Genomic DNA, 21,520 nt, shown 5'->3' on the forward strand with positions numbered 1-21,520 from the left:
TGACCTTTGGTCTCCACGTGCACTTGCACATGTGATCATGGTAGCTAAACCCACATAAACACACACACACACAAACACACACACACACTCCATCCCTCCGTCCCTCCGTCCCTCCATCCTTCCATCCCTTCATCCATGCCTTCCTCTCTTTTTTTCTCTCTCTCATACATACAAACACAGAATGAGGACCAGCCCTTTCTTCACTGAGGAGGACTCAGCTGCTATAATTCAGATTCCAGAGCTGGAGGGAAGCTAGGAGGCCATTGACACAGTTGGCCAAGTCTGGCAATGGGAAGGAGAAGGCAGTCTTTATTAACCAACCCAGATCAGGTAGATCGCTGGGTTTGCAGGTGCCAGGGCTGAAATGAGAACTACAGGGCCTGGGCTGATGCCAATTTGGGAACCCTCATCCAGAAGACACTGGCACCATCTGTGGATGGAGCAAAGAGCCACTGGGTGGCACATTTCCAAATAGTGCATGTGGCTTAAGGTGAGACCTAATTAAGGTGGGCTGCTCTGCAGATTTCAGGGTTCCCATCTGACATTGCTGGGAGGTCCAGTCCCTCAAGTGCTCCGTAGATCACACCAGTTCTTGTCTACATGACCCAAATCCACACTGTTCGTTGTGGCTTAGCTTTGAATTCTCCAGTAATGTCATGTGATTGAAATCAGAGACAATTATCATCAGAGTTCTGCCACCCAGTTCTGGGTGTGACTCCACAGGAAAGGTGATGAGGGCAGTAGAGACGTTCACATAAGGACCTGTATAGTTCAACCTAGGGAATGGTGTCACCCACAGTAGGCTCAGTCTTCTATCAGCTAAAACAATCAAGACAGTCCTTCCTAGACATGCCAAGTCAACTCTCCCCAGACAATTCCCCAGTTAGGACCCTTTTGTCAGATGATTCTGGTCTGTGTAAAGTTGGCAGGCCCCAACTGGCAGCTGTTGGGCCCAGGAAGGCTGCCCATACTAAACTCCCAGCTTTGGGGACTAGGAAGGGATGGTGGTAATTGGGTTACATGCTTCAAGGATATGAGAAGAAAGGAATGGCCCTGGCATGTCTCCTGCATCTGCCCTGCTGCTACCTGGCCAGCCTTGCTTTGGAACCATCAACATCCCTTTCTCTCCCTTGAGAACACTGGCTGGGAACCTTGAACCTAAGCCCACATCCATCTTTGGTCCTGTCCCAGCCATCCAAGTGCGGTAAAATCACACCAGAGAGAAATGAACAAATTAGCAATGTCCTCGGTACAGAATGAATATAAATAAGCCAAGCAAGACCTCTATTCTCCCAACAATTGTTCACATATAACTCCCAGGACACCCCAGCCCAACTAAGATCCATAGAAGTTAATGATAAATTAAGCCCATTAATCAACCCAGATAGGATTTCAAGGGGGACGGCAGGCTGTAGAATTGAAACCAGGCAGTCAGATGGGGACCAGGGTGTGACGCAGGACCCCCACCTCAGTCTTTGAATCCCAAGAGCATTGTCTAAATGTTGGGAGTTTTACCTCATGGTCTCTGATTTCTGGGTCTCCTGTGTATTTCAGAAGCTGTGGTCCTTGGGAGGAAATCAAAACTCTGCCATGAGCTTCATTTTTATGCCCTCTGTGTATTCTTTCCTCCTACCTGCCAACATTTGGTGTCTGTTCCAAATATTCTTGGAACTTGGCCCTGAAAGCTCCCTTATGTTGACTGCTGGGTCTCAGATCCTCTGCTGCCCCACAGCCCCTTATTTCCCTTGTCACCTTGTCCTAGGAGTTTAGGTGACCTGTTCAAATCCTGCTCTTCCCTCAGCTACGCACAATCTCCATGTGTTTCCTGTCATGATTTGAACTGAAATGTTCCTCACAGGTTCCACTTGGTCAGACACCCCCAGAGGTGTCTTTCTAGATGATTCCAAATCCAGTTTAGTTGAAGTAGGCATGAGCCATAGCATCTTCCTAAAAGCTCCACTGGGAAAACTCAGTCCTTGTGGCCAACAGTCCAAAGCGTAGGTTCTGAGTTGGCTGCTGTTCATGAGTCACCCATGTTTTTTGTCACATGACTATCTCATCAAAGCTAGCAAGAGCAAGAGCCACAAAGGCTCCTGCCAAGTGACATTGTCATCTCCATGTGGTACAATTTTAGCCACATCGTGTTGGTCAAGAGCAAACTTCAGGTCTTGCCCATTCTGAAGGGAAAGGATCGATCACATAGTATGACCATGTAATGCGCCATCCCAGACCACCTTAGAGCGTGTTGCCTACCGTCAGGATGACAAAGTCCAGGGCTGGCTATATATCTCATATCTGGTAAGGTTATACATCTTGCAGACGGGTGGACTGGGAAGCAGTTCCTATGGCAACCAGCAGCCTGGTTTCTGCCACATCTCTGGCTGTAGAAACTCAGCATCTTGCCCACTCATCTTTAGCGCTCGATGCACTTGAACTTGAGGACCCTGTTTGAGTGGGACTGCTTTCTCTTTGATCACACCTTTGCTCAGCCTCATTGAGTGCAAGCTGTTTTCAGGCGCTGCGAACATAGCGTGAAGTGCGCTGAGCCAACTTCCTCTCTCACACGCCTTCCAGGCTCAGTGAGATGGATTAGATTTTTGCAGTATGCAGGATTGAACCCACAGCCTCCCACATGCTAAGAAAGGACTCCGTCTCTAAGCTACAGCCTCAGCTCTCTTTTTATGTATAAATTTTGACAAAGAAGCTTGCTGAGTTTCCCAGTCTGGCTTTAAACTCATCCTGCAGCCTAGTTTGTGCTCCTCCTGCCTCTGCCTCCTGAGTAACTGAGATGATGGGTCATCCCACCAAGTTCCCCATGTCCTATGGCCCAGTGGAAGACCAGCAATGGGGACTTCTGCTCTAATGTCCAAATTCTGGGAATGCAAGAGTGGCATTGAGGTTGGTCTTTTCTCTGGACAGTAAGGAGCCAGGAACTAGAGAAACAGGGGGCAAACTCAAGTGGTGAAACGGTAGAGGGCAAGTGGAAGCGAGGCTGTCTTTCCTGGAACTGGAAAACAAGCTGGTATTCACCCCATCCCTCCACTGCGTCTGTGACCAAACACAGAGGATCTGATGGCTTGTTTATGACTGTGTCTCCAGAACCAAGTGCCAAACCCACTTCACAGTCAACATACACATGAACCTGTTGATTGAGGAAGGAGGGAGAAAAGACGGAGCAGCAAATGAGCTGGGGTGAGAGGCCTGGATGGTACAGATCTCACCGGGCTCTGCCTCTCATCCCTGGGGGCTCTCCCGTTCTCCAGTGAGAGCTATCGGCAGGCATCTTCAGTGTCATCACCCCCATCCAATGGGTGATGATTAGAGGAGGAGCAGTGGGTGCTTAGAGAACATTGGGAAGGGCATGTCCTTGGGTGTGGATAAGACTTCGGGCTATTCAGGGTCAGATGAAGACACACACAGAGGAGAACAGGCAGACCTAGCAGGCATCTGAGGAAGCAAAGTCTCCAGCACTCAGGGACACATGCTGGAGCCAGGGCAAGAGCACCCCGTGATGCCCAGAGCCTGGATCACAGCCCATTGGAACAAAACTTGAAACAGTGTGTGAACAGTTTTGGTTTGAGCAGATGATGTCAGGGCACAGTACTGAGCACAAAGGCAAAATGCTGGTGGCCCAGCTGAACTTTTCCCCAGGGCATATTGACCCACACCTTTGGGTGTTACGTCATTTCCTCAGAAGAATAGGTCTGAGGCACCTGTGTGTGAGAACTGTTCATGAAAGGCAAGCAAGCACACCCAGCATAGACCTGGCCCTGGTCAGCTGCAGCTGAACCTGCTTAGCTGTGTGACTAGGGCTGGTTATCTAACCTCTGTGTCTCAGCGGTAGGGCTCTCATTCTCAAAGACTTCACAGAATGGTAGGAGGCAAAACAGAAGCTGGCCCAATTTGTAGTCCCCATGGGCCAAAGGACCTCCCTTTTAGTCAGTGCATTTGGTCCCACCTTGTGCCATTAGCCAAAGTGGGTTGCATAGATGAGTCCAGATTTAGAGTCGAGGCCGAGGGAACAGTGGAAAAGGCAGAGGACAAAGCTGGCAACCCGACTTTCAGGCAGGAAATGTCTTTCCTGTAGGTGGCCAATGAGACACTATGGTTTGCATGTGGCAGGCGCTCCATAGGTCGGAATTAGAGACACCCGGCCAGGAGCTTTTGTGGTCAGATATGTCACATGACAACTTGAGCCTCTATATATTGGCAATTATGACATCCCTCCACCAGTGAAGCTCTGCATGCCTCCAGATCCTGCCTCAGTTTCCCGGTGGAGAACTATTGGTGTCAACATTAGCTACCATTCTCAGGATCTGAGTGGTCATGTGTGAGATAGTCTGTGTGATAGCAGTTTCCCTTAGCAGAGTTACTTAGCTTGTTGCCACAAGGAAGACCCCATGGGAGGGAGAACAAATTGCAGCAAGGGGCGTGGAGCTGTGGAAACACCGAGTGACCAGCTGTTCCTCCTATTGTCTTTCTAAGGAATTAAAAAGTTACAAAGGGCTCAACCTGAGCCTTTGCTCCTCTGGGATTCTTGGGAAGAACAGGTTGTGTCTGCCATGGGGAGCAGCAGTGGCTGCGTTTTAAACAGTGGCCTGTTTAACAGCGACGAGTGACTAGGCATTGGGGACTTGGGTTGAGCAGCATAGAAAGGTGAGAGGAACCACGGCCTCTTGACTCCTGACTGTGTGTGCTATGAAGGGAACCTGGGCATGGTCCCCTCCCATGGAAGTTTCCCTTTGAGTTTTGGGTTTTGTTGATCTCTGTCATTGGATCAAGGGAGGTCATGATAATATAAATCGTTTATTTGGCACCAGACATCTTTAGGAACAAGGCTAACCACTGTAAGTAATGTCCACTATCTCTTTCTTTCCTCCCCACATTGCACACGCGTGCACGGATGCATGCACGCACGCACGTGCACACACATACGCACAGGAATCAGTGGCTTTGTTCAGAAAGTTTCAGTTTTATTCCCATTTCACTTTTTATTTTTTCCCGTGTGTGTTGTACATTCACGTGTATGTGTGTTAGCATGTACGTGGTTCTGAGTGTGTGGGTGGCCTGAGTCTGATGTTGGGTACCATTCTTCACCCCTCTTTCCGCCTTATTCACTAGGCAGGTTCGCAGGAGAGCTAAGATGTAGCTAGTCTTGCTAGCCGGCTTGCTCTGAGGATTGCCCCCTCTGCCTTCTGAAGTTGGAATTACAGGCAGTTACAGCTTCCTCCTGGATTTATGTGAATTCTCTGGTTTTGAGGCTCCAGTTCTCATACTTCCACAGCGAGCGCTTTAACCACTGAGCCGTCTCTCCAGCCTTTACCTCCATTTAAGAGGCAAAGAAGCTGAGAATCAGGAAATAAAGCTGCCAGCCTGGAACTGTACAGTTGAAACACCAGAGCGACGATTCCAGCCCTCAACCTCCCATCCACCTTCTGATGCTTTATCAAGGAGAATCTGTGTCCCCCGAGAGAACTAGACTTGTGGGGGGTGGGGACAGGAAAATCGAATGGACTCATCCCTCCCCATCTGTGCCAAGCACACCCTGGAGTGCATAAAGCACCAGGTATTAAGGTTTATGAGTCTATTAATCCGCGGCTTTGGAGGTATTAAAGTTTCATATTGATGATAAACCTCCCCTAATAAAGCGTAAGGGAAGGAGGAATAAATCTCCAATTTCAAAGGACCCCAAACCACTTAAACAACTGCGGGGAAGACGGATGTGAGCAGCAGTGATGGGATGATATGTCTTGTCCAGTGGAGGGTACTTTGGCAAAGTGGTTTTTGCTTCTGCTAAGTGGTAGAGATAAAATGATGGATGTGAGCTATTGATTCCATGGGCGTCTGCATGGAGTGAGCACAGCTGGAGGAGGAAGGAGCCCATGGTGTGGTTGAGAGCTCCTGAATATGGATTAGGAGGAGAATGAGACTGAGTTTGCCAGGCTGGCTCCACCCAGCAGGGAAGGGTCCTTTGCTTTCCGGAGTTACTGTCCAAGTACTTGGAAGTCCATTTCTCTTCACCCTCTCTGTCCCTTCTTTCCTCCTTATTCTTCCCACAGTCTTCTTTTCTCCTCCCCTTCTTTCCTTTATCTTTTCCTCCTCTCCCTTCACCTTCTTCTCCTTTCTCATCCTCTTCCCCTTTATCCTTCTCTTCCTCCTATTTCCTCTTTATACCCCTTCCTGCCTCAGGGAGAAAAGCGTCCCAGCCAGCGCAGGTTAGCTCACAGTATCCCAGCCAGCGCAGGCTAGCCCACAGCATCCCAGCCAGTACAGCCCAGCTCTAGGCTGTTGGTTTAAACACAGCCCAGGAGCATCATCCTGACCTTGTCATTTACAAGCTCTGTGACTTTGGACAATGTCCTTCATCTCCTTCGGCCCCATTCAAGTCTTTAAAAAAATTCATCATTTATTTTCAAATAGTTTTAGATTTTCAGAGAAGTTGCTAAGATGGTCCATGTTCCCAGCCCTGTTCTGGCTAATATCATACATTACCAAGGTACATTTGTCAAAGTTAATGGACCTATGTTGAAGCGTGGTTATTAATGCAAGCTGGCACTTTATTACGGACTATGCCTTTCTACCTTGCGCCCACTTCCTATTTTAGGATTCTCCCTAGGGTGTCACCACACCGAGTCTGCCTATCTCTCTAGGCCTCTCAGATCTGCCTTATTTGTGGTGACCTTGATGCTCCCGAGGAAGACCTATCAGCTTCATGAAGAATATCCTCATGACACTAGACTTGGGGAGGATGAGCAGAGAGAGGGTGTAAGCTTCTTCCCCAGTACAGGGAGGGGCAGCTGTCAACGTGGCTCCACTCTTGATGCTGACCTTGGTCTGGCTAAGGTCATGCTTCTCAAGTGTCTGCCAGACTGTCATGGGCACACCACACCTTACATCTCACTCTTGTCTTGTGGAGGGGCGCAGCGCCTCTGGTGCTCATGGCAAGGGTGACATTTTACTTCTTGGGAGAGGACTGTGGTACATAAATTATTTGGAGTCCTTCTGTACTGGATACTTGTGTATTCCCCCACATTCATTTACTCAATCATTTATTTATGTCAGTATGGAGCACAGATTTTATTTCATGCCCCGAGTTACAATCCTATAGTATATTATTTATTTTGTTGCTCAAATTGTTTCAATTTCATTTGGAACTTACTCTTTTTTTTCTCATGAAATCATTTTTTTTGATAAAAAAATAAATGTGTTAATCAGGGCTGGAATAGGTCAAGGTAAATGAGAGCTATGAAATTTAACAGGATGTAAAAAAATTGCCATGCCACCCTCACTAGTTGAAATAAATAAAACACTAAGGCAATTTTTAAGAAATCATAAAGAATGAAACAAATTTTACAATGACTGAAATATCAATATTTATATCGAGGCAGGCTCTGTAATGACTGTAAATCATCAAGCCAGCTGTCTGGTAGTTAGTATATATGTAATAGATGTATCCTGCCAATTCATGTGGAGCCCATCAGGGACTTAATGCCTGATGAGATCATCTGCACCTGCCTTGGTGGTGGAGCACAGACATCCGGTCATCCTGCAGATCAGCCAAGGGCCCCACTGGCTCAGCTAGGCCCACTGGGTATCTGGTGTTGGCTAACTGTTGGCAGATCTTGGTTTGCCCCAGTGGGAATGGCTAGGGAAAGCCTATATCTGTCCTGTGTCTCTCCAATCCTTGGCCTGTCCCAGACACTCTGTCCTGGATGTGTCCCCTTGGTAGATGATGGACTGAAGGCGTAAGTCACAAACAATCCCACACCAGTTTATAATTACGATTAATAAAATGGTTATTTATTTAAGGAGGAAAAACTTACAGATCACTGTCCCAGACAAACAGCCCTCTGTGCAATCAGGAAGGGAGCCTAGTCGCTGGAAGGGGAGCCAGAAACAAGAGAGCGGGAGGAGGGAAGTGGCCGCTTTTTTAAAGGGAGAGAGACCACGCCCCAATGGGCTGGTATCTCAGTGGCTATTGGCCGAAGGAGCGGAAGGAGCTCCTGCAACAATGGACAACGAGGAAGGGAGAGCCCTACAAAGTCTTGGAGGCCTGGGCACAGAATGCACTTCATCATTTCTGCTGTCTTCCCCTGGACACAGGAAGTAACTTAGCCAGATTTCAACGGAAAAGGCAAGAAGGATCACGTCTTTTGTGAGAGGAACTCCAAGTCATGCGGTAGAGGATAAGGGGTGGAAATAGGTGTGTTTATGTGGTGTGTGTGTGTGTGTGTGTGTGTGTGTGTGTGTGCGTGTGTGTCACTGTGATCAAATATATGTCAGATGTGACATTAGGGATGAAGGATTTGCTTTGGTTCATGGTTCAGAAGGTAAAGTGGAGCAAGGGGCTGGTGTGGCTCAATCAACATGGTGGGAGTTTGTGTCCTGTTCATACCACAGCCAGCCAGGAAGCAGAGAGAGGTAGACAGAACTGGAGAAAGGTTATTACCCTCAGACGCTTTCTCCTAGAGGAGAGCACATCTCACATCTAGGTGGTACCTTGTAAAGGTGTCTTTCAAAACAGCATCTCACCAGGTGAGGACCAAGTGTTCGAACAAGTGAGCCCGTGGGTGGCAATGGCAGAGGAGAAGGGGGAGGGGACACTTTTGGTCTCGGTCTGCCAGGACTGTTTTCAGTGCTAGAGGAACACCGTGCACAGAACAAGCTGTGTGTCTGCACCCTGGGGCGCTAACAGCAGAGCAATATAGGTCACAGTCATGGCAGTGATAAGGGGAAGAGGGACAGTTTCATCCCACCTCTTGGGGCCCTTGGCTCCCTGTGGACATGTGGATAAGGAGGATGTTTTTGGAACCTTGGGGGAGATTCTGGCCATTACTGCAGCTTTTTATCTTCTGTGGTCAAATCCAGGAAAGAAATTCTGCGTAGGACATGACCACTGAGGAGACAGGAGGTATCTGCTATGGCCTTCTCTTAAGGGCTCCCTTGTTCAGCACACTGGCTCCTTAGATTAAACCAAAAGCTCCCATTTTGCAGATGGAGGTTGTTTTAATTGAGACATTGAAAGACTGATTTCCTTAATTTCCTCCTAATGGAAAATCCGGATGCCTAATCAATTTGGGTCAGTTTGGTGCAGTTGTTGCTCCAAATGCAGTTTATCTAAGGGTGTTCATGCCAAAAAAATCAATATTCAATACTGTGAGGAGAAGCGGCGTGTTCTGCCACAGAGGAACTCTGGGAGAACTCTGAAGCTGACAGGACTCAGGGCTGGATAGCTTCATCCAGTTTGTCAGAAAGCAATTTTCCATCCTTTCCACCTGACGGTTGAGGCTTGGAACTGGACCTTCGCGTATGACGTCTAAACCCTCCCTCCCAGTGAGGTCATCTATTCGTATTTTACTCTCACAGGTGGAGAAACTGAGGCACGAGATGGTGTCATGGACCCAGTGATCGGTAGGGTCAGAATATGAGTTTTACCCAGTGTTGGTCCTCCCTCTCGACTGTTCAATGTGGCAGCTGATGTTAGCCTCACATGGTCGTGTTCTGGTGGGGGGTGGTAGGCAAGGAGCGCTGACTGCGTTCAGTGGACTTCTGGGCCCTGTAACTGTTCTAAGACAGGGCAGCTAACCCCCACCCCAAGGAAGCCAAGCTTGATGGCAAATGTTTATGTTGCAAAATCAGGCTGACTTATTCTCAATCCCTCCTCCATCACTTCCTGGTTTGCAGCATCATTATTATTTTTTATTATTTTGTGTTTTTAGAGATGGTCTTCTTGTGTAGCTCAGCAGATTTCTTCTCCTGCCTTAGCCTCTGGGGTACCAGGAGTGTAGGTGTGCAGCACCCTTCTTCCCCTCCCTTCCTGTCTGCCAAGTCCCTTCCTGTCTCCTGCACTCCTCTGTCCCATCACACTCTGCCAAATCCCTTCCTGTCGCCTCTATTCCTCTGTGTCCCATCACACCTCTTCTCCTGTTTCTTTCTTGCAATTGGCCCTGGGCAAGTTCCAGTCTTTGAACTGTTTAGTAAACACAATAACATTAATTTTAGAGAAATAATAAAAATTAAATATGCTTGTGTTTGATCTTCTTTTCTCAGAGAAGGCATTTAGTAAATCCTGGTTTACCCCTTCCCAGTTCCTCTTTTCAGAAGCCTCCTGGGTGAACTGGTGCATACAGAGGCATGGCAGAGACCAAATACAGGTATTAGGAGACCTCTGTTGAACACAGGCACTAGAGCAAGCTAAAGGCATAGACCAGTGGTTCTCAACCTCCTTAATGCTGCAACTCTTTAATACAGTTTCTCATGTTGTGGTGACTCCCACCATAAAATCGTTTTCATTGTTACTTCATAACTGTAATTTTGCTACTGTTAGGAATCAAAATGTAAATATTTATGTTTTCCTGTTGTCTTACTCAACCCCTGTGAGAGAGTCCTTTAAAGAGGTTGTGACCCACAGGTTGAGATTCACTGGCATGGAATTCACCAGGATCAACTCAGGGGCCATGTATAAAGGAGGTTACATCTTCCAGCAGGATGGGGGTCTGGGGTTGGGTTGAGAGGTCAGAGGGTGGCTCAGACCTTCTAGGGCCTTTCCCAGGACTTTATCCTACTAACTCCTTCCCTGTATCTGCTCAGCTACTTCATTACACACGTACATACATACATATATACATACACATTTACACATATGTTTGTGCATATCATGAAGTAACTCAGTCATGTGATGAGGCTGGCAAGGGGAAAATGGGAGAAAAAGAGAAAACTCATTTCTTAGACTCTTTGTTGAAGGGCAGCAAGGAATGACTTCTTATTATGCACATGCCGGGCTTGCTTGTTACAGCAGCTGTTCCTACTAACTGACCAGTGCGTCCTTGCTTCTCCTCCCCTGTCTCACTGGAGGGAAGAGCAGGGCTTAGTGCAGTCCTCTAGCCTGTTCCTCTGTCAGCCAGATGATATAAGACTGTAGGACATTCAGATCCTTTGCACGATTCCTGACTCTGCCGTGTGTGTGTGTGTGTGTGTGTGTGTGTGTGTGTGTGTGCGCTCGCGCGCGTGCTCGTCAATGCCTGTTTTGTAAACGATGACCCATGTCCATGGGCCTAGGATTCTGGCTTTATGCTCCAGGTAATGAGTATGACATTCTGTGAAGATAGCAATCATCTTAATTGTAAAACACGGGTTCTCTAGAAAGCAGCAGCAACTGATTTCTAGAGAAAATTTATTGCCCTGAATCTCCTATCCTGGTAAGTAAGTGTGTAAGTGTTCCCTCGGAGCATCTAACAGTGCCCTTGTTGTCATTAAGTACCACTAATGGGTGCTCAGCATCCAAACACGTACTTACCATGTGGATTTAGTCATCCTGGAGGACCGCTTGCTACTTAAATAATACATGATTTTGAAGCAGTTTCCTACAGGCTGTGTGCAGGAGGCAGGGCTTCTGGGTCCAACAGTCTCCTGTTGCAGGCATCCCTTAAGCCTTTCTGATGGAGGGTCACAAAGCTGGTCCCCAGTGTTAGTATCCTGAGCTATAGTGTCTGCCTGTTTTCCCTTTGGTATGTGGGCTGGTGCTATTTGAACCCCAGATAGTCAATGGTGACTCTCAGGAGCGGAGGCAGGACATCTGTGTGAGCCTGCTTCCTTCTCCCTCCCTGTGGAATCATCTGTAATAGGTCAGGTATCAATTTCACTGTTCCACCAAACTAGGAAAACAGCCAGAGAACAGACTTGAAGTGAATAAAAGACACCCAGTCCTTCCTGTTTCTCACAGATACGTTGATGTTAAGCAAGCAGAATGAAAACTGTCAGCCCGACACAGCAGCGCCTTGCGTTTTGCAGTAAACAGGCCAACTAGGATGCTTAGTTCTCTGGTTTTGCCATTGTTGTCTTACTGTCCCAGAGCATCAGTAAGGCAGGTGCCAGAAGGTTAGGGTTGTCGCAGGGGCCCAGGCTGAAAGGGTTATTAGAAAAGCCATTCCTAAGGGTTAGAGGGACGAATTCCTGAAGGTATGTGAAGCCATCCTCTCCCTCAAGCGAAGGACTGTTATGGATTCAACATGTGTAGTGATATTTCATTGGTATTTTAATATATAAAGCTTGCCTGAAGTTCAGAGAGTAAAACAGTTGCACTGATTAGCCTTACAGACCAGGCAGTGGTGACACACACCTTTAATCCTGCAGTCACGTTAGTTTGCCAGAGAAACTGGGCTATGATGGTGTACGTTTTTAATCCCAGCCCTAGAGAGGATTATAAAACAGGAGGAGACAGCTCTCAGACACAGTCTGGGATTCCTGGAGGCAGGATCACTATTTCAGATGGAAGTAGAGGTAAAAGCCAGTGACTGGCTGTTATGCTTTTCTGACCATCAGGTTGAACACCAGTTTCTGTCTCTGGATTTTTTATCAATTGTGCTAAAAGCATTAAATGTTTGTCCACCATGGGCTCATGTATTTGGACACTTGCTCTCTGGTTGGTGGCTCTGTTTTGAAAGATTGTGGAAACTTTAAGAGAAGGAGCTTGCAGGAGGAAGAGGGTTACTGGGGAGTGGGCCTTGGCCCACTTCATCTGTTTTCTGATTCTTTTTTTTAAATAGATTTTATTGAGCTCTACATTTTTTTTCTGCTCCTCTCCCTGCCTCTTCCCTCCCCTTCAGTCCTTTCCTATGGTCCTCATGCTCCCAATTTACTCAGAAGATCTTGTCTTTTTCAACTTCCCATGTAGATTAGGTCCGTGTATGTCTCTCTTAGAGTCTTCATTGTTGTCTAGGTTCTCTGGGATTGTGATTTGTGGGCTGGTTTTCTTTGCCTTATGTTTAAAAACCACGTATGAGTGAGTACATATGATATGTTTCTCTGAGTCTGGGTTACTTTCACTCAATATGATATTTTCTAGCTCTATCCATTTGCCTGCAAATTTCAAGATGTTATTTTTTCTGCTGTGTAGTACTCCAATGTGTAAATATATCACATTTTCCTTATCCATTCTTCTGTCGAGGGGCATTTAGGTTGTTTCCAGGTTCTGGCTATACAAAACAATGCTGCTATGAACATAGTTGAGCACATGTCCTTGTAGCATGATTGAGCATCCTTTGGATATATATACCCAAAAGTGGTCTTGCTGGTTTTTGAGGAAGGTTTTTCTGAGAAATCGCCACACTTAAATCCAAAGGGGCCGTACCAGCTTGCATTCCCACAAGCAATGCTAGAATGTTCCTTTTACCCCATAACCTCTCCAGCATAAGTTGTCATCAGTGTTTTTGATCTTGACCATTCTTACAGGTGTAAGATGGAATCTCAGAGTTGTTTTGATTTGCATTTCTCTGATGGCTAAGGATGTTGAGCATTTCCTTAAGTGTCTTTCAGCCATTTTAGATTCTTCTGTTGAGAGGTCTCTGTTTAGGTGTATACTCAGTTTTTTAATTGGGTTATTTGTTCTTTTGATGACCAATTTCTTGAGTTCTTTGTATATTTTGGAGATCAGTCCTCTGTCTAATGTGGGGTTGGTGAGATCTTTCCCCATTCTGTAGGCTGCTATTTTGTCTTGTTGACCATGTCCTTTGCTTTACAGAAGCTTTTCAGTTTCAGGAGGTCCCATTTATTAATTGTTTCTCTCAATGTTTGTGCTACTGGGGTTATATTTATGAAGTAGTCTCCTGTGCCAGTGCATTCAAATGTACTTCCCACTTTGTCTTCTGTGAGGTTCAGTATGGTTGACTTTATCTTGAGGTCTTTGATCTATTTGGACTTGAGTTTTGTGCATGGGGATAGATATGGGTCTATTTTCATTTTTCTACATGTTGATATCCAGTTATGCCAGCACCATTTGTTAAATATGCTTTCTTTTTTCCATTTGACATTTTTTGCTTCTTTGTCAAAAATCAGGTGTTTGAAGATGTGTGGATTGATATCCAGGTCTTCGATTTGGTTCCATTGGTCCTCCTGTCTGTTTTTATGCCAATACCAGGATGTTTTCAGTACCACAGCTCTGTAGTGGAGTTTGAAGTAAGGGATTGTGATGCCTCCAGAAGATCCTTTTTCATACAGGATTGTTTTGGCTAACCTGGGTTTTTTGCTTTTCCGAAGTTGAGTACGGTTCTTTTGAGGTCTGTGAAGAATTTTGCTAGGATTTTGATGGACATTGTATTGAATTTGCAGATTGCTTTTGGTAAGATTGCCAGCTTTACTATGTTAATTCTACCTCCCCAAGAGCATGGGAGTTCTTTCCATTTTCTGGTGTCTCCTTTCTTTCTTCTTCAAAGAAATTTAACGTTCTTGTTATACAGGTCTTCTACTTGTTTGGTTAGAGTTACTCTGAGATGTTTTCTGCTATTTGTGGCTATTGTTCATGAAGGGGATGCTTCTCTGATTTCTTCTCAGCTCATTTATCATCTGTGTAAAGGAGGCCTACTAATTTTTTGAGTTAATCTTGTATCCTGCTACATTAATGAAAGTGTTTATGAGTTGTAGAAGTTCCCTGGCAGAATTTTTGAGGTTGCTATGTAAATTATCCTATCATCAGCAAATAGTGAGAGTTTGACTTTTTCTTTTATGATTTGTATCCTCTTGATCTCCTTTTGTTGTCTTATTGCTCTAGCTAGGACGCAAGAGCTATATTAAATAGATATGGAGAGAGTGGACAACCTTGTCTTGTTCCTGATTTCAGTGGGATCGCTGTGAGTTTCTCTCCATTTAATTTGATATTGGATGTTGGCTTGCTGTATATTGCCTTTATTATGTTTTAGGTATGTTCCTTGTTTCCCTGCTCTCTCTAAGACCTTTATCATGAAGGGATGTTGTATTTTGTTGAATGCTTTTTCAGCATCTAATGAGATGATCATGTGGTTTTTATTTTTCAGTTTGTTTATATGGTGGATTACATTGACAGATTTTTGTATGTTGAACCATCCCTGCATCTCTGGGATGAAGCTGACTTGATCATGGTGGATGTTTTTTTCTGATGTGTTCTTGGATTCAGTTTGCCAGTATTTTATTAAGTATTTTTTTTATTAATGTTCATGAGTGAGATTGGTCTGTAATTCTCTTCCTTAGTAATGTCTTTATGTGGTTTGGGTATCAGGATAATTGTAGCCTCTTAAAAAGAGGTTGGCAATGTTTCTTTTGTTTCTATTGTGTGGAATAATTTGAAGAGTATTAGTATTCTTCTTTGAAAATCTTGTAGAATTTTGTACTGAAACCATCTGGCCCTGGGCTTTTCTTTTCTTTTTCTTTTTTTGGTTGGGAGACTTTTGATGACTGTTTCTATTTCTTTAGAAGTTATAGGTCTGTTTAATTTGCTTATCTGGTGTCGATTTAATTTCAGTAAGCGATATTTATCCAGAAAGCTGTTCATTTTCTTTAAGCTTTCCAATTTTGTGGGGTACAGATTTTCGAAATATGACCTAATGATTCTCTTGATTTCTTCTGTGTCTGTTGTTATATCCCCCTTTTCATTTTTGATTTTGTTAATTTGGATATACTCTTTCTGCGTTTGGTTAGTTTGGATAAAGGTTTGTCTATTTTGTTGATTTTCTCGAAGAACCAACTCTTTGTCTCCTTGATTCTTTGTATTGTTTTCTTTGTTTTTATTTTGTTGATTTCAGCTCTCAATTTTATTATTTCCTGCCATCTAGTTCTCCTGGGTGAATTTGCTTCTTTTTGTTCTAGAGTTTTCTTAACTCACTAGTGTAGGATTTTTCCAGCTTCTTTGTGTAGGTATTTAGTGTTATGAACTTTCCTCTTAACACTGCTTTCATTGTGTCCCATAAATCTGGGCATATTGTGTAATCATTTACATTGAATTTTAGGAAGTCTTTAATATCTTCCTTGACCAACTGATGCTTCAGGTGAGCATTGTTTAATTTTCAGTGTTTGTGGGATTTCTGGAATTAGTGTTACTGCTGAATTCTAATTTTAAGTCATGGTGATCTGATAAGATACATGGGGTTATTTCATTTTTTTTGTATCTGTTGTGGTTTGTTTTGTTACCTAGTATATGGTCAGTTTTTGAGAAGGTTTAATAAGGTGCTTAGAAAAAGGTATATTTTTTTCTGTTTGGATGGAATGTTTTATATATGTCTGTTAAGTCCATTTGAATCATAACATCTATTAGGTCCCTTATTCCTCTGTTAATTTCTTTGTCTGACAGACCTGTCCAGTGGTGAGAGTGGAGTGTTGAAGTCTCCCACTATTAGTGTGTGGGGTTTAATTTGTGATTTAAGCTTTAGAAGTGTTTCTTTTACATATAGGGTGCCCTTGTGTTCAGGGCATAGATGTTCAGTATTGAGATTTCCTCTTGATGGATTTTTCCTGTGTGACTAATACAAAATGTCCTTCTTTGTCTCTTTTGATTGATTTTAGTTTGAAGTCTATTTTGTGTTTTTGTTGATGTAGCCAACTTCCTTGGGTTGGAGTTTTCCTTCTAGTACTTTGTGTTGTGCTGGGTTTGTGGCTAGGTATTGTTTAGATGTGGCTCTGTATGAAGTATCTTATTTTGTCCTTATATGGTGTTTAAAAGTTTTGCTGGATATAGTTGTCTGGGCTGGCATCCATGGTCTCTTAATGTCTGCATAATGCTTAACCAGGACCTTCTGGCTTTCATTGTTTCCATTGAAAAGTCAGGTATAATTCTAATAGGTCTGCCTTTATATGTTACTTGACCTTTTTCCTTTGAAGCTCTTAATTCTTTCTTTATTCTGTATGTTTAGTGTTTTGATTATTATGAGGCAAGGGGACTTTTTTTTAATCTAGTCTATTTGGTGTTGTGTAAGCTTCTTGTATTTTTAGAGGCATATCTTTCTTTAGGTTGGGAAACTTTTCTTTTATGATTTTGTTAAATATATTTTCTGTGCTTTTGAGTTGACTTCTTCTACTTTTTTATACTTATTATTCTTAGGTTTGGTCTTCTCATGGTATCCCATATTTTCTGGATATTTTGTGTTAAGCTTTTGTTAGATTTAATATTTTCTTTGACCGATGAGTCTATTTCCTCTATTGTATCCTCAGCACTTGAGATTATCTCTTCTATCTTTTGTATTCTGCTGTTTATGCTTGCGTTTGTGGTTCCTGATAGTTTTCTCATTATTTATGTTTCTATTATTCTCTCAGCTTGTGTTTTCTTTATTGTTTCTATTTCAGTTTCCAAGTCTTGAATAGTTTCTTTTACATGTTTTATTGCCTTTTCTTGGTTTTCTTTAATGGATTTGTTGATATTTTCTAATTTTTTGTTTGCCTTATCCTCCATTTCTTTGAGAGATTTTTTTATTCCCTTTAAGGGCCTCAAACATTTTCCTAAAGTAATTTTTTAGGTCATTTTCTTCTGCCTCATCTATATTTGGTTGTTCAAGTCTTGTTGTTGTAGGGCCACTAGTTTTTACTGGTGTCGTGTTACTCTTTGTGGTATTGCATGTGTTCTTACCTTATCTATTGATCTTTTCCTCTGATTAGTGTAATTGGGGTTGTCTGTGACTCTGGTGGTCAATCTTCCAGGTGCCAGTGTATCCAAGGCTTAGGTGGTTGCTCCTTGAGGTGCAGTCAGGGCCATGGTTCCAGTCACCTCATTGATCACTCTGTGCTCCTGAAGGTCGCTCAGTGCTCCAGGGTTCACTCTGCAATACCAGGGGTCTTGAGTCCGCTCCCACAGAGATTGCTTGCTTGGGGCTCTTTTTGATGAGGTTTCTGCCTTGGGCCTGCTCTGGCAGAGGTCCTCACTCAGGCCTATTCCCTTGGAGGTCCCAGACTTGCACCCAGACCCACAGAGCTCTCTGCTTCTGGCCTACTCCCTCAGCAGTTGCTCCTGTTCCTGTGGAGTTTGCTGTCTCAGGCCTGCACCGGCCTAGGTAGCTGGTTCAGACCTATTTCTGTAGATGTTCCTGGTCTGGGCCTGCTCCTGCGTGGAGATCCCTGGCTTGGGCCCAGTCTTGCAAAGGTCTCTGGCTCTGATCTGCTCTCTTGGAGGTCCCAGACTTGCACCTGGACCCACAGAAATCCTGGCTCAGGCAAAAACTTGAGTTTTTAAAGCTACATTGTCAAATCAATAATCAGCTTTAGACTGGGAAAATATTTATTCAATTTAAAATGGAAGGACTCATCCAGAATGAATAAAGTATTCCTCAACCTCACCAATAGGAAAATTGTAGATAAAACAATGATACAATGTTTGAGTAGACTCTATCCAATTAAATGTATGTGGCAAACAATCACAGAAAGAGTATTTTCCATCATTAGAGAAGTACAAGCAGAGGATGGTGATGCGGCTCAGTGGGTAAAGGTGCTTGTTGCTGAGTCTGACCTGCACAGTTGAGGGAGAGCACTAGCTTCCGCCATTTGTCCTCTGACCTCCATGTGTGGCCATGGCACCCTCTCACAAAGGAAATGTAAATGGAACAAAAGCTATAGTGTGGGGCCACTTACGTCTAGTAGAGGGCCTGCAGCTAGGAAAACACACTGTACAGAGCAAGAGCAAGGGTGAGCAGGGCCTGAGACTCCCATGGGGACATCTATGGGTGTGTCCAGTGGCTCAGTCATTTGGGAAAAACAGTTTGTCAGTCTTTTATTTTTTTATTTTTATTTTTTAATAATTTATTTTAGCTTTATTTTATGTGCATTGGTGTAAAGGTGTCAGCTCCCAGGGAGCTGAAGCTACAGGCAGTTGTGAGCTGCCATGTGGGTGCTGGGAATTGAACCCGGGTCCTCTGGAAGATCAGCTAGTGCTCTTAACCATTGAGTCATCTCTCCAGCCCCTTGTCAGTCTTTTAAATGAGCTGACTATCACCCTACCAGGATCTTTAGTTATTTAACTCTTGGATTGGCAATTTAAGAGGAAGGAAAACATAAGCCCAAGGAAATGTGTGCGTGAACCCAAATGTCCATCACCATGGGGACGGAGGACACCAGCTACGGTGTGTGCCTGTGATGGAATAGCAGTGAAAGCAAGCGGCTTCCACACAGCGTGCAGCAATGTGTGCCCGACTCTGAAAGGCTTTACTCTGAGTCAAAGATGCCAGAGGACTTCCACTCACATATTCCTCCTCTGGATATGAATTTTGAATCTGCAAACAAATCCATAGTGATGAAAAAGCAGATCATGGTTGCCTCGATCCTCACTGGGAGGAGAGGTGGGCAGGGGTTGAAATAACGTAAAATCCTGAAGTAGCCCAGCTAGTAGAGTGCTTAACCGGGCATACAGGAAACCCTGGTTCAGTTCCCAGCACCACATAAACCAGACATGACAACAAAGGCCTGTAATTTCAGTTTGGGAGGTGGAAGCAGAAAGGTAAGAAGTTAAATGCCATCTGCAGCTACATAGGGAACTCGAAGCTAGCCTGGGTTACATGAGTCTATCTCCAAACACACTTTCAGACAAGGCAGGACTCCAATACAAACAATAGTACCAATTTTCATGCATCAAATGGCTAACCACACACACATATATATCATGATAAATAACCCCATACCTTGAAAAAGAACTTAAACTTGATGCAGACATGAGGTGTTGGAGAGAAGGGGATGCAGTCTGTGAGCTACCATGATGAGTGGAGCAGGGCACTGAGGGATTCGAATCTCATGACATGGGTGGGTACGAATGGGGCACCCGAGCCTGTATGCAGGGGATGTCAGCGGGAGGGAATGCCTACACATTTCCATGTATCTAATCCCAGCTGTTTACGGCTCTCTGTGTTCACCCAGTATTTCTTACAGATGCGATCATGCATGAGAAAATGCAAAATACATTCTGCTAGATTGTTCCCCAGTGTGTCAGCTGAGGTGGAACAAAATTCACATTCTTAGAACAAGGACCAGTGCAGAGTTGATTGGCAGTGGGGAGGTGCTTTTGGGAGGAGCATTGGCTGAGGGCCACATCTAGTGGGACTTCCTAAACGGTCACTTTGTGACCACTTTCTAACTCCAGACTTTTGTATAACGTGAGTAATATAATGCAGGCATTGACTGATAATAATTCATAAAGAAACGTATCTTAAAACATTTCTTTAGTATATGTATAATTTCACCATTCCTTAAAAACAAATAAATTTGCATACTGATGAGGTGTGTGTGTGTGTGTTTATTTTACATAGTCAGACCTTGACCGGATATTTATACTGCAAACACAGATCATCTTCAATGTCTTTCATTCAGTGTGTGTGTGTGTGTGTGTGTGTGTGTGTGTGTGTGTGTGTGTCTGTGTGTGCGCGCGCAGGCACATGTGCCATATGGAGGTCAGTTCTCTCTTCCCAGAACGTGGGTCCCTGGGGATCAAACTCAAGCCACTAGCCTTGGCAATGAGAACTTTTATTCCTTTTCTCATTGAGTCGTCCTCTTGCTCTTCTTCGGTGCCCCTCAGAGTTTATCAATATTTCGATGTTCTAGTCCTTAGATCTGAGAATGCTGCTTTGCATACCTCTGTGGTGGGAAGTGGGGGAAGCATGTTTAGGTTTGATTCAGGAGCTTTGGGAATTCTACCCCAATCCCAAGAAAAAATTAGCATAATGGTTTTTTTTTTTGACAAACAGCAATTTTTAAAACCAAACATTTAAACGCAACACAACCCCAAAATAGACAAATTTGATATTTGCATGCTGAGGAGTGATAAGAGGGAAATGTTAGAATTTGTAGAATTAAAACATGTTTCTGTTTGATCAGAAGCCCTTGCACGTGCAGTCAACACCGCATTGCTAATGTGGGGTTCCAGAATGTGAGCTGAGATCCCTGGGATGTCTGTGGTCTGATAGCGCAGGCAGGGTGGGATGTTGTATGTTCAGAACCATGGCTGAGGTGAAGTCTTGCGATATAGCTCTGGTGAACACTGCTGGAAACATGGCAGGTTCATTTGTGTTTGACATTGAGTTACTTTTGGTTGTTGTGTGTTCAGAAACCTTTTACTGCTGCTGATTTTTTCCCATATGCAACTGGGACCCGAAATTTAAGGAACTAGGTGTAGGTGTGGGAAGGAGCTGTACGTTGTCAGGAATGCCACACCTTCTACCTGCCCTTTATCTTGCAACGGTGTAATAATAATAATAATAATAATAATAATAATAATAATAATAATAATAATCTTCTAACCCGCCGTCTTCTGTCGTGGTGGCTTTGAGTTGACCTGGGCTCTAAAGTCCATTCTATATCATAAGCCATCAAAGAAATGGGACTGTTCAGGTGAGGGCCTAGGAAAGGGTGCTGGCTGCCCCAGAATCAAAGTCTGCGTGGAGACAGGATCCAAGATGCCCTTTCAACCCTGGCAGTCAATAGAATTGCAGGTGTCACAGCCAGATTGGCCTCACATCCACTGTGTCCTATTCAGACCTAGTAGGTGAAAGCAAACAAAGTCTGGGAACAATGTTGCTAATTTAACCAGCAGCTTGGTACAGGTACCAATTTTGATACCTAACAGAGGAAGGGAGCAGAAGTCCCTGCTTTTGTAGAGTTTGTTTTCTGTGACTACAGGCTGCTTTCCCCATGGGACACAATCAGGAGCAAATCAACAATAACAATAAAAGCTCATGCTTCCCATGAAGAATACAGCCCCCTTTATTTTCACAGAGCATCCTTGAATGAGGTGAAAGGCGCTGGCAGG

Source organism: Alexandromys fortis, unplaced genomic scaffold, assembly GCF_014885135.2.
Source record: "Alexandromys fortis isolate MF-2015 unplaced genomic scaffold, M_Fortis_MF-2015_v1.1 scaffold_29, whole genome shotgun sequence".
NCBI classification, from domain to species: Eukaryota; Metazoa; Chordata; class Mammalia; order Rodentia; family Cricetidae; genus Alexandromys; species Alexandromys fortis.